The following is a 13,330-nucleotide window of genomic DNA, read 5'->3' on the forward strand; positions in this document are numbered from 1 at the left end:
AACAAAAATCAAGTCCAAATGGATTAAAGACCTCAATATCAGCCTGAACACACTGAACCTGATAGAAGAGAAAGTGGGAAGTACTCCACATCATATGGGCACAGGAGACCACTTCCTTCGCATATCCCCAGCAGCACAGACATTAAGGACAACATTGAATAAATGGGACCTCCTGAAACTGAGAAGCTTCTGTAAAGCAAAGGACACTGTCACCAAGACAAAAAGGTAATCCACTGACTGGGTGAAGATCTTCACCAACCCTGCAACAGACAAATGTCTGATCTCCAATATATATAAAGAACTCAAGAAACTAGACTTTAAAATGCTAATTAACCCAATTAAAAAATGGGGCACTGAACTGAACAGAGAATTCTCAACAGAAGAAATTCAAATGGCCAAAAGACACTTAAGGTCATGCTCATCCTCCTTGGTGATCAGGGAAATGCAAATTAAAACAACTTTGAGATACCATCTTACACCTGTCAGAATGGCTAAAATCAAAAACACCAATGATAGCCTTTGCTGGAGAGGTTGTGGAGTAAGGGGCACACTCATCCATTGCTGGTGGGAATGCAAACTTGTGCAACCACTTTGGAAATCAGTGTGGAGATTTCTCAGGAAATTCGGGATCAACCTACCCCAAGATCCAGTAATACCACCCTTGGGAATATACCCAAGAGATGCCCTATCATATGACAAAAGCATTTGTTCAACTATGTTCATAGCAGCATTATTTGTAATAGCCCGAACCTGGAAACAATCTAGATGCCCTTCAATGAAAGAATGGATGAAGAAAGTGTGGAAGATATACACATTAGAGTACTACCCAGCGGTAAAAAAACAATGACTTCTCGAATTTTGCATGCAAATGGATGGAAATAGAAAACACTATCCTGAGTGAGGTATCCCAGTCCCAAAAATATGAACATCAGATGTACTCACTCATAATTGGTTTCTAGCCATAAATAAAGGACACTGAGCATACAATTTGTGATCCTAGATAAGCTAAATAAGAAGGTGAACCCAAAGAAAAACATCTAGTCATCTGCCTGGATATGGGAAGTAGACAAGATTACTGGGCAAAACCTGGGAACTTGGGGATGAGGTGGCATGGGGCTAAGGGGAAATGGGGTGAGAAACGTGAGAAGGGGAGAATAGGGGGAGCTTGGGGGAATTGGATGGTTGGGATAAAGGAAGGGTGGACAAGGGAGCAGAGAAATATATAGCCTAATTAAGGGAGCCATCTTAGGGTTAGCAAGAGAATGGACTCTAGAGGGGCTCGCAGGTGTCCAGGGAGATGTCCCCAGCTAGTAGTTTGAGCAACTGAGGAGAGGGAACCTGAAATGACCCTATCCTATAGCCGTACTGATGAATATCTTGCATATCACCTTAGAACCTTCATCTGGCAATGGATCGAGATAGAGACAGAGACCCAAATTGGAGCACTGGACTGAGCTCTTAAGATCCAAATGAGGAGCAGAAGGAGGGAGAACATGAGCAAGGAAGTCAGGACCACGAGGGGTGCACCCACCCACTGTGATAGTGGAACTGATCTATTGGGAGCTCACCAAGGCCAGCGGGCCTGGGACTGAATAAGCATGGGATGAAACCGGACTTTCTGAACGTGGCGGACAATGAAGGCTGATGAGAAGCCAAGGACAATGACACTAGGTTTCGATCCTAATACATCAACTGGCTTTGTGGGAGTCTAGCCTGTTTGGATGCTCACCTTCCTGGTCCTGGATAGAAGTGGGAGGACCTTGGACTTCCTGCAGGGCAGGGAATCTGGACTGCCCTTCATTCTCGAGAGGGAGGGGGAATTTAGTGGGGGGGGAGGGGGAGAGAGGGAGGGGAGTGGGGGGATGGGGCAATGTGTGGGAGGAGGCGGAGGGAAATGGGAATTTTTTTGCAACAACTAAAAAATAAAATAAACAAAAATAAATAAATAAAACCACACACACACACACACACACACACACAAAAAGAATAGAAAACATAGAGTAGAAAATTCTCTACCAGTCAAGAACACTAAAGATTCTTTCTGAGCATCAAGTTTCCGTTCCTAGTGTATTAAGTATATATATATATATATATATATATATATATATATATATATATATATATAGTGTATTAAGTTTAGTAGTATTCACTACTATCTGTATCTCAGTATCAAGTGTTTTGACACCATCTCCTGGCCTCCCTGGCCACAAAAAGAAGAAGAAACTTAGACCACAAGATTTATTTTACAAATTATGTGTGTGGTAGTACAGTCTTTTAGTACCAGCAATCTGGATACAGAGGAAGGAAGACCACTGTGAGTTTTAAAGCCTGTGCTACATAGTCCACACACACATACATATGCACACACACACACATACACACACACACACACACACACACACACACACACACACTCACAGGAAAAGAACAAAACTTAGTAATGTACAAGAATAGGAGCATTGGAGAATTGGGGCACTACAACACCTTTTAAAGTCATTTCAAGTGTCTGCCACTGGTTACCAAAGAATCATTTTTAAAAATAAATATGTTCAAGCATGCAAGCATATGCCACCAATCCCAGCCACTGGGAGATACTGAACATTTGAGGGTGGACCACAACCTAACCATGTGATATGAACTACCCATCTTGAGCTGGGAATTATTGAACCCACCAAGTCTTAAAGTAGGACATGCATAGCAGTGATCTACTATCAAATGGAAGAGGTATATGCAGATCAGGTCCAAGCAGGTCTTGAAGGCCCCAGGAAGCTATTTGAGGAAGTTGTCCAAATGCCTATGGTTTCTACTCCTGTTGTGATGCCTTATGCTGCAAAGCATGGACCTATACCCTCATTAGGTCTTCCCTATAATTGGTTGAATGAGGATGAGAAGACAGTGACTGGCTAACTGAAGGCTCTCTACATCATGCAAGCACAACCCAGAAGTGGACAGCTGCAGCATTCAACCCCATTCGGAGACAAGCCTGAAAGATGATGGTGAAGGGAAATCTTCACAGTGTGAAGAAGTATGGGCAGTACACATGGTCATATAGTTTGTTTGGAAGGAAAAATGGACAAATGTGCAACTACTCAGTAATATATGGGCTGCAGCCCATGAACTGACTGGATTGTTAGGGACTTGGAAAGAGCATTCGTGGAAAATTGGTGAGAAAGACATTTGGGGAAAAAAGTATTTGGATAGATCTTACCAAATGAGCAAAGGCTGTGAAGATACTTGTATCCCATATACATGCTTACCAAAAGGTGACTTCAGCTGAGGAGGGGTTCAATAATCAGCTAGATAGCATGACTTTCTGTAGGTGGTCAGCCTCTTTTCCAAGTCATTCACATCATTGCACAGGGGCCTATTAACAAAGTGGTCACAGTGGCAAAGATGGGCTCAACAACATGAACTTCCACTCAACATGGCTGACCAGGCTGCTACTGCTGAGTGCAAGTTCAGCCAATACCAAAGCCCAACACTGAGCCCCAGATATGGCATCATTCCCTGGTGTGATCAGTCAGCAAACTAGTAGCAGGTTGACAACATTGGACAACTCCCTCCATGGAAAGGACAAGCCTTTGTCCTTACTGGAGTAGATATTTATTCTGGTTATGGATTCACCTTTCTTATATGTAATGTTTCTGCCAAAACCACCATCAAAGGATTTACAGACTGTCTTATCTTCTAAAATGGCATTCCACGCAGTATTGCTTCTAATCAGGAAACTCAATTTACGGCCAGAGAAGCATGACAATGGACCCACAATCATGGAATCCAATGGTCTTACCATATACCCCAGCATCCTGAAAAAGGTGGCTTTGATAGAAATGTGGAATGGACTTTGGTCTTCTGAAGACATAATTGCAGCATCAATTAGGTGGCAGCAAGGTTCTCCAGAATGCAGTATATGCTCTGAACCAGCATCCAATATATGGTATGGTTTCTCCTATAGCCAGACTCCATGAATCAAGGAATCAAAGGGTGGAAAAAGGAATAGTTCCACTTGCTACCATCCCTAGTAACCACCTGGGAAAGTTTTTGGTTCCTGTTTCTACAACTCTAAGTTCTGCTGGCTTAAAAGTTTTGGTTCCAGAGTGGGGAGTATTCTTGCCAGGAGCCACAGTAAGCATTATATTGAAATGGAAACTCAGACTCCCCTCTGGTAATTTTGGGCTTCAAATACCCATAAACAGACTAATATAGGAGTTTTGATATATCTAGATTACCATGGGAAAATTGGATTGCCTCCACAATGGAGGCAAGAAATGTAGGTGTCTCTTGATGCTACTATGCCCTCTGATTAATATAGGAGGGAACTATAACAATCTAATCCAGGAAAAATGATAAAGAACACAGACCCATAAGGAATGAAAATATGGGTCACCTCTCCATGAAAAGACCTAAGACCTGCTGAAGTACTTGCAGAGGGTGGAAGAAATACAGAACGGGTAGTAGAGGATGGTAGTTATAAGTACCATCTAAGACCACATGACCAGTTCTAGAAATGAGGATAATAACTGACATTAGTGCTTCTTTTGTATTTTGTTAATAATGTATGTGTACAGATATTCCTATGTTTTTAAATTTTCCTTATCATATGTTTTACAACAATTAAGAAGATATCATTGAAAAAAAAAAAGATATCATTGGCTATCAGATGTCAGTTTGGGATACCAGAAAAATGTCCCTCAAGGTACCTTGCCACTATTCTAAATACATAATATATTTGCAATTGAATATATTCTATAAGTATGGATACTTATGTTTAGTCATATTTATGACCTGGATATTGTTTTTCATTTGCAAATTAATCAAAACATAAGGTGATGTGATTGTATCTCAAGTACACAAAGGGTGGGTTGTAATGACTATTTTGGTTATCAACCTGACTGTATCTGGAATAAACTAGAATTTAGAAACGGAGGGTACAGTTATGATGTGGACCTTGAGGCAAGAAGACAACATGGCTTTGATCCAGATCCTGGGCCTGAATGGCACCTGCCTTCATTCCAGACCTTAAGACTGGGAGGTACACTTTTAATCTGGGTCACACATTCTGCTGGAAGAAGGAAGGTTGTGTATTAAGTAGTTATTGTCAGCACATCCACTTTTTCACTGGCATTAAAGCCTACTTCTTTCGTATCCCACCATATACAAAAAACAAGCTGAGACACCCAGCCTTATTGTGGAACCCTGTAAAGATTTGTCACTTGTATTTGTTTAACAAAACACTGATTGGCCAGTAGCCAAGCAGGAAGTATAGGTGGGGTGATCAGAACAGGAGAATTCTGGAAAGAGGAAAGGCTCAATCTGCAGCTGTTACCCAGACACAAAGGAAGCTAGATGAAAATGCCTCACTGATAAAAGTTACCAAGTCATGTGGCTAACACAAACAAGAATTATGAGTTAATTTAAGATGTAAGCGTTAGCTAAAAATATGCCTAAGCTATTGGCCGAACAATATTATAATTAATATAGGTTTTGTGCCATTATTCAGGTCTGGGTGGCCAGGAAATGAGCGAGCAGTATCCACCTACACAGCCTTGTGGACTGAGCAACTCTAGATTCTTGAACTTTTCACTCACTGCTAGCCATTGTTGAACTGCAGTATGCAAGGAATTCTAATAAATCTCCATATATACATACTCATAGGTAGGTAGATAAATAGATAGGTGGAAAGATAGATGGATGGATGGATGGATAGATAGATAGAAAACAGAGATTTATTTCATAACTTCTATGACTTTAGAGAACCCTGACTAATACACTGGGGTTTCCAACCATTTAAATCTCTATACTTTTGGGTACTAATTTTTGATTTATTCTCTAACTACACATCTGAAACACTTTTAGCAAATACCTCAATAAAACATTATATATTTGCAGAAAATAACCTTTGTATAAAGTTAAAGAATATGGGACACAGTGAATCACTAGGCTAGGTGTTGTTTCTGATGAAACATTTATAAAATGGTATGAGTCTTTAGAAACATGACAAGAATTGGTTACTTGTTTTGATCAAGTTGATAGGTACTTGTTACTTAGTGGAAAGCTACTTACTTATTAATTTAATTTTGTAGATATTCATTCTTTAAACTTATTAAAATTCATAATTAAAGTAAATTGGTGCTTAAAAGGAAAACACCATCATCAAATCTTCAATCACTAAGGAAAGAGACAGTAAATTCTGCCTCTAGTTCTAAAGCCACCATTTAGAATTGTAGCTAAAGGACGGAATGATGGTGCTGAAGAGAGAGTTCATCAGTTAAGAGCACTGACTGCTCTTCCAGGAGATCCAGTTTCAATTTTCAGCACCCATATGGTGGCTCACAACTGTCTCTAGCTCCAATTCTAGGGGACCTGACACCCTCACACAAACCTACATGCAGGCAAAACCAATGCACATAAAATCAAAATAAATAAATTTAAAGTACTGAATGAAATTTGACATCATTTTTGAAATGGAGGTATCTTATTCTAGTATCATCCTGACTTAATAGGTTTCCCAGCATTATGTTTATATACTTCAGCTACTAATCTGAAGATATAAAATTAGAGCACTAAAACTTTCAAAGTATAAATTAATGATGAAATTTGATTCTACAAATCAATATGTTCAAGAAGGCTTTTGGGTTCTTTTGTGGAAGAAAATTGATTAATGAAATTTCTTTCACATAACATTTTATTTGAAAATGTAAAGTGACTTTGACATCTTCAACACACAATCTGTACTATTCTCTCTCACATACACAAAGCCTGTTATTTAATGCCTGTTATTTAATGGGTATTCACTAATATTGTTTTTGTTTTTTTGTTTTGAGTTATTTGCTATGTTTCAGAAATTTTGTGCCTGAATAAATTTGTAATTTTTTGTTGTTTGGTTTTTGTTTTTGTTTGTTTGTTTCTTTGTTTGTTTTTACATTTGGGAGACCCATCATCTAGCACTCAAAATAAATACACAGAGACTTATTCTTAATTATAAATGCTCAGCATTAGATTGGCTTTTTTCTAGCCAGATTTTCTAACTTAAATTTCTCATTAGCTACATTTTGCCTCTGGGCTTTTTAACTTTTCCTTATTCTACCTTTCTTTCTTTCTTCTTTCTTTCTTTCTTTCTTTCTTTCTTTCCTTCTAACTCTGTAGCTGGCTGGGTAGCTAGATGACCGGCACCTGGCATTCTCCTCTCCTTCTCCTTTTTTCACTCCTCTCCTTTTTAGATAACTTCTCTTTATTCTCTCTACCCGGTAGTCCCACCTGTTTCTCTCTCCTGCCTAGCTATTGACCCTTCAGCTCTTTATTAAACCAATCAGGAGTTTTAGTCAGGCAAGATAACACAACTTTATAGAATTTAACAAATGCAGAATAAAGGAATACAACACATCTTTGCACTGTTAAACAAATATTACACAGCATAAACACATGTAACACATCTTAAACTAATATTCAAAACATAAATTAGTTCATAACTTACTATAGACCAGATGGGGTTTAAGTGAAATTTCCAGCATCTGAATTATGTCTATATTAAGATAAATATGTCATTGTATAAATTGTAAACCACAATCTCAGGAAGAGTTGGCTATAACTGAATGCTATGATTCATAAATAACAATTGAACTTAAAAATAAATAATTGTAATGATGGCATTTTGCCTTTTGCTGTTAAATCGAATGTGTCTTATAAACTGTTGATATGTTCTAAGTGGAATTTCGATGACTTGCAGCAATGGGTAGTATGTACTGCAGAAGTGTTGTTTTGAGGGACCAGGATCAGCAGATGAAACGGTGCTGGCTTACAGAGTACATGTAAAGTCAACCTCTGAGGAGCTTGGGCTTGTCTCTGTAGTTATTTAATTTGAATAAGTTAAAGTATTAAGTATGCTCTTGCTAATACATGCAGTATCTGGTAGGAAAACTAATACTATATTTTTTAATAAAGTGTAAGCACTCATGAGTGAAACCTTTTTGCATGGTTCATATGTCAAGGATTAGTTTGACTAGCTCAATAGGTAGAGTATGAGACTCTTAATCTCATGGATGTGGGTTAGAGCCCCATGCTGGGTACCAAATGTAGCATAAATAATAAAAACCCAGAGACAGATTCTGGGGTGTAACCTGAAGATCAGAAAAGCAAAGCAGCCAAGCCACTAGAGAGCTCTTACCTCTAAGAAATCTTCAGACTGAAAGAGATTGAGTTCCTGTTTCATCCCAGTTTCTATTCCTCTCTAGTGTTGGGATTAAAGGTGTATAAAACCACCACCTAGTCTATAGATGATTAGTGTGGCTACTAGGATTAAAGGTATGCACAATCACTGCCTGGTGTGTGTGACTGACTGGTTTGGCTGTTTTACTCTCTGAATTTCAGGAAGGCTTTATTTATCGAAATACAAATGAAATATCACTACAGGGGTACATATATATTTAGTTAATGAGAAATCCTTCATTTATTTTATTTTAGAATCACAATGTGTAATTTACATCTTTTGAAAAATATTGTTAAACAGACAAATGAGAAATATAGTTAAAAAGAGACCATACTTTCTTGCTGTTTAATTTTTTTTTGATTCCTTATTCTTCCAAGCTCTTGACAAAAATAAAAGAGCAACATTGTTTAAATTAAATTATCTTTAAAGCACAGCAAGGAAAACACCTATGACTTTTGTGTTGGAGGTGTTGAGTTTGCTTTCTTAAATTTTTTCTGAGATAGATTTGATTCATGTTAATTTCTCAAGACTCTAATTAGTATATCGTTGTGTATTTAATAAGAAATAATTCAGGAGTATTTTTAACAGACTGACTTAGTAAAAGGAGTAAAAAGTGCTCAGATAAAATTTCTTCTTTATAGGATTCTGTAATTAGAATCTACAATAAATGCTAATTAGTCCTAAATTAGTTACTGAAGCAGATCTTCCAGAAGTACTTCTCTAAGGGTGAGGAGGATTTGCTAGCCATGAAGCATCTACAGTAGGTGTGCCAACTCCTCTGCTCCACACTCCATAGGTGAGGCTGCAGATCCTCCATTCCTGTACTCGAGCTCCTTGCTTCAGGGCCTCTCCATCAGCACCTTTGACCTAGCTGCCTAGTGACATTTGAACTTCTTGTGTCTGTTAAAGCAGCACTGCTGGAGACAGGTGGGAGCACAGGATGGAAAACTAGATCCCCATGTCACATTCTGGTGTGCACTACTGCCCCATGGGAGCCTGGGCAGCTTGGGGTCCTCCTCAGCTGGCCTTGTCTCCTGGGATGGTGAGATGGATAGTATGGATATTTTACAGGGCAGGTGTGACCACATATATCTGCTCTTACCACCTTGAGGAGAGCCCACTGGTCTCTGTTCCTCTTGAGAAGGAGGTGGCCCCAGAGACAGAGGATAGTAATTAGTCCCAGGAAATGCTACCAAGTATGCCTGGGTCAGGCAACCTGACATTCTCATTTGCTGGCTGCTCAGGGTTTAGGACAGGGTGCAGAAACTGAGTTAATCATTCAGCCCTCTCCTGGCCTCCACCTGAGCAGTTTCCTATTGAGATTCAACTTGAGCCTTGGTCATCCCTGCAACCCAAAGATGCACTTATCAGTCCTCTTTTCTCCACCTCCTGCCCTAGCTCTTCAGGCAGCTAAGAGGGTCTTAGGCAAGGAATGAACTGTATAGTAAAGTTGCTTGTCCCTCAGAGGTCAGAGGGCAGAGCCTGAAGGTGACGTCTCACCCCACTTTGTCCACTTTCACTCAACTAGCTGCTCCTCAGCTTCTCCCCATCTCCTAATCTCCACTCTCCACCTCTTCATCTGCACCCAAAGTGATCAGGATTTTTCATATTAGGAAATGCTGGAGGTACTGTCTCATATAATAGTTCATTTTATTGTGGTTTTGTCTTTTCAGTACTGGAAGCCCCAAGAGTAGGGAATATTTTTTGTTCAGTATCTACGTGGATCCTGAGACAGACAGGCGTGAGGCTAAGGGCTCCGTCGGGCTGCTTGCTGAGATCCCACAGCCTCCTGGACTTCTCTGTGGATTTTTTTCACGGAAAGAGCATGAAGGCAAACCAAGTCATGAAAAGTAAATTTCTTTGTGTCCCTGTGAATGGTGATGGTGGGAAAGGCAACCCTGGTACTCAGCTTCTGGAGTACCATTTAATATCTCCAACTCTGGAGGCAGCCAGTTGAAAAACAGAAGCCCGGGGTCGTGTTATAAGCCCAGAGTGCTTTTTCAGTGGTGGTCCCTAGAGAGGTGTCTCAGTATCTGGGATAAGAAAACTATCAAGTTGAGGCACAAAAACCCCTTGTTTGGAGCACGGTGAACTGATAAGCAATGGAAACCATAAGACGCGTGAAAGGAGCCAGCCAGCATGGGGACCCTAGGGAGGAGCCTAGAAGATTACCAGATCACAGGAAGCCACCATGGCTGCTTCTACTAGTAGTGGCCAGCTGACCAGCAGCTGCAGAGACAGCAGGACAGTGATCTGGCCTGAGGAGCTCTTTATGACTTCAGTCTTATGACTGCAGTCTCTGGCTGCTGGTGGTTGGGGCCGTGATTTGATCTGATGTGATAGCGCTGCTCTGGACGCCAGGGGGCGCCAGAACACCGTCAGTGTAGGGCTTCAAGTAGCCTACAAAGGCCATGATATGGGTCATACCCGCAGTGGGTCCTGGGTCTCTGAAAACAGGGTTATAACAGCCTTGTGTTGGTAAAAAGGCGTGATATAAGGCTACAGGGTGTTCAAGGGGAGCAGTATCCATTTGTCCTTATCTCCTCGGCCGGCAGCCCCAGTTAGGCAAGGATATGGCACTTACCACTCTCAGTATTTTGGATATTGGGCCGGTTGCCTGAATTAAGCACGTACCCGGGGAAATTCACATAGAGAATGGAGATGCAGAAATTGCGTTGTACAGTACTGAGTGGGGCCGATCTACTTGGAGGAAGGAAGTCATTGCATCCTCATACTGACTATACCGCTTTTGGAATGCTGATGAGCTCATTTTGCCTGCTCAATAGTTAAATTCTCACTGCTCACTATATGGCAGTTGTTCATTGTGCCATTTTGACAGGTGAGGGAATCTGAGGCCCATTGATATCTGTCCCCATTTACCTGAGGCAATACCTTCTGACACAGTCCTTTCGCCTAAAAAGAAGGAGAAAGAAGATCAAGAAGAAGAAGAAGAAGAGGAGGAGGAGGAGGAGGAGGAGGAAGAAGAAGAAGGAGAAGGAGGAGGAGGAGGAGGAGGAAAAGGAGGAGGAGGAGGAGGAGGAGGAGGAGAAGAAGAAGAAGAAGAAGAAGAAGAAGAAGAAGAAGAAGAAGAAGAAGAAGGTCTCCTGAAGTGTGTGGCCTCCAAAAGCAAATGTATGGGAGTGTTCCGCAGTGATGAGTATCAGTGAGTCCTTCTTGCTGGTAGGATTGATAGGATGGCTGACACTTTCAATGGCAGTGTAGAACATGACAGCCTCAGTCAATGTCTGGTAAGTTTTGCCCTCATAATGGCTTTGGTCAATACAACTTCTTGCAGGAAGCCAGTTATCAGGAGATAATTGAGTTTGCTCTGGACCTCTGGTCCCTCGTCTTTCCTATTATACACAAACACTCCAGTCTCATTGCCAGGTTTCAGTGTAGACACTTCCCACTTCCCGATATTTTTCAAAATCTTTCATCCTAAAAAAATGTCTGAAATGATGAACTTCATGCTCTCCCAGAAGCCTTGGTTTTGATTTGCAGGATCCATATGGCAGGTCATACTCATCTGTGACTCAAATCCCAGAGGATCTGATGCTCTTATGCATCTATGTGGCACAAAGATTGTAGGCAAGACCACCCCTACACATAAACAAATAAAAAATGCTTGGACTGGGCAAAGTAGATAATGCCTATAATCCTAGCACTAGGGAGGCAGAGGCAAGAGTGTCTGCTGAAGGAGACTACCTAGTAGTAGTTACATATTGAATTCAAGGCACATGGGGAAAAACAGGGAGACCAGTCTCAAAAATCTAAAGCCATGCAACTACTTTTCATTTTTATTTTTCCCTATTGTACTTGATGCTGCATTACACAAAGATAATTCCCTTCCATTTCCTCATCTTGTCCCCATCATGTTCACCTGCCCACCCATGACCATTTCACTTAGATTTCCATTTTGTATGCACTTGTAAGATTTTACATATCTATGTACATAAGAATAAGAGAAAACATGGGATTTATCTTTTGAGACTCACTGAATTTGAGTCAATAGGACAATCTTCAGTTTTATGCACTCTTCAAAAGTTGAAAACTTATTTTGTGCTCTTTTTAAATATTTATTACATTTGGCTCAATGTGTGTACCCCTTAAATTCCATCTCTCAGGAGGCAGAGGTAGCTAGATCCCTTCATAGTCTGTTCCAGGCCATCCAGAATTGCACAGTGAGACTTTGTCTCAGAAGAAGCTATTACATTTATTTATTTACTTTTTGGGGGGGTGGGTACCAGCAGATGTGCCATGGCATAGATGGAGAGATGAGAGGACAACTTGGTAAGAGTTAGTTCTCTCTATCTTCAAGAATAGTTCTAGGGATTGATTTTAGGTCACCAGGACTGGAAGCAAGTGCTTCTACCCATTGAGCCAACTAGCTAGCTTCACATTCTCATTCTCCATTCTTCTGTTGCTGAACAGCTTCTCTGATTTCATAACATAGCTGTAGTATGTAGACAAGAGTTTCTCTCCTGCCTTGTCCTACAGCCATTCAGTCCCAAAGAAGCAAGCACACAGGGGCTTATATTTTTTATAAATTGTTTGGCCTATTAGCTCAGGCTTATTATTAACTAGCTCTTACAACTTAAATTAACCCATAATGGCTTGGTACCTATTCTCAGTAACACATTCATATCTTGCTTTCTCTGTGTCTGACTGGTGACTGCGTCTCAGCCTTTCCTCTTCCCAGAATTCTCCTAGTCTGATCACTCCACCTATATTTCCTGCCTAGCTAATGGCCAATCAACAATTTATTAAACCACTATGAGTGACAAATCTTTACAGTATACAAGATCATTATCCCACATCATTACCTCTTTTTTCTTTTCAAAACAAGAACCCTAAATTTAATCTTCCTTGTTTAGATTTTTCTGATCATTATCCATAACAACTTGTAACCAACTGCTAAATAAATACAACGATTCATAATCCAATTTGTTGAGGAATGTGGGAATAGTTTTCTAGACTACTTCCTGCTGATTGGAGGCACTGATAATATTTTTTGGGGGACCCAAATAAAATTTAGGATTATGGTCAAGTCCTGAGTGGAATATTCTGTGAGGCTGAATCATCTCAGTCAGTAGTCTTGAAGCTGTTCTAGATGCAGAACTCAGA

This window comes from Microtus oregoni, unplaced genomic scaffold (genome assembly GCF_018167655.1).
Source record: "Microtus oregoni isolate MIOR12 unplaced genomic scaffold, Mior012 000006F_ref0000085, whole genome shotgun sequence".
Lineage (NCBI taxonomy): Eukaryota > Metazoa > Chordata > Mammalia > Rodentia > Cricetidae > Microtus > Microtus oregoni.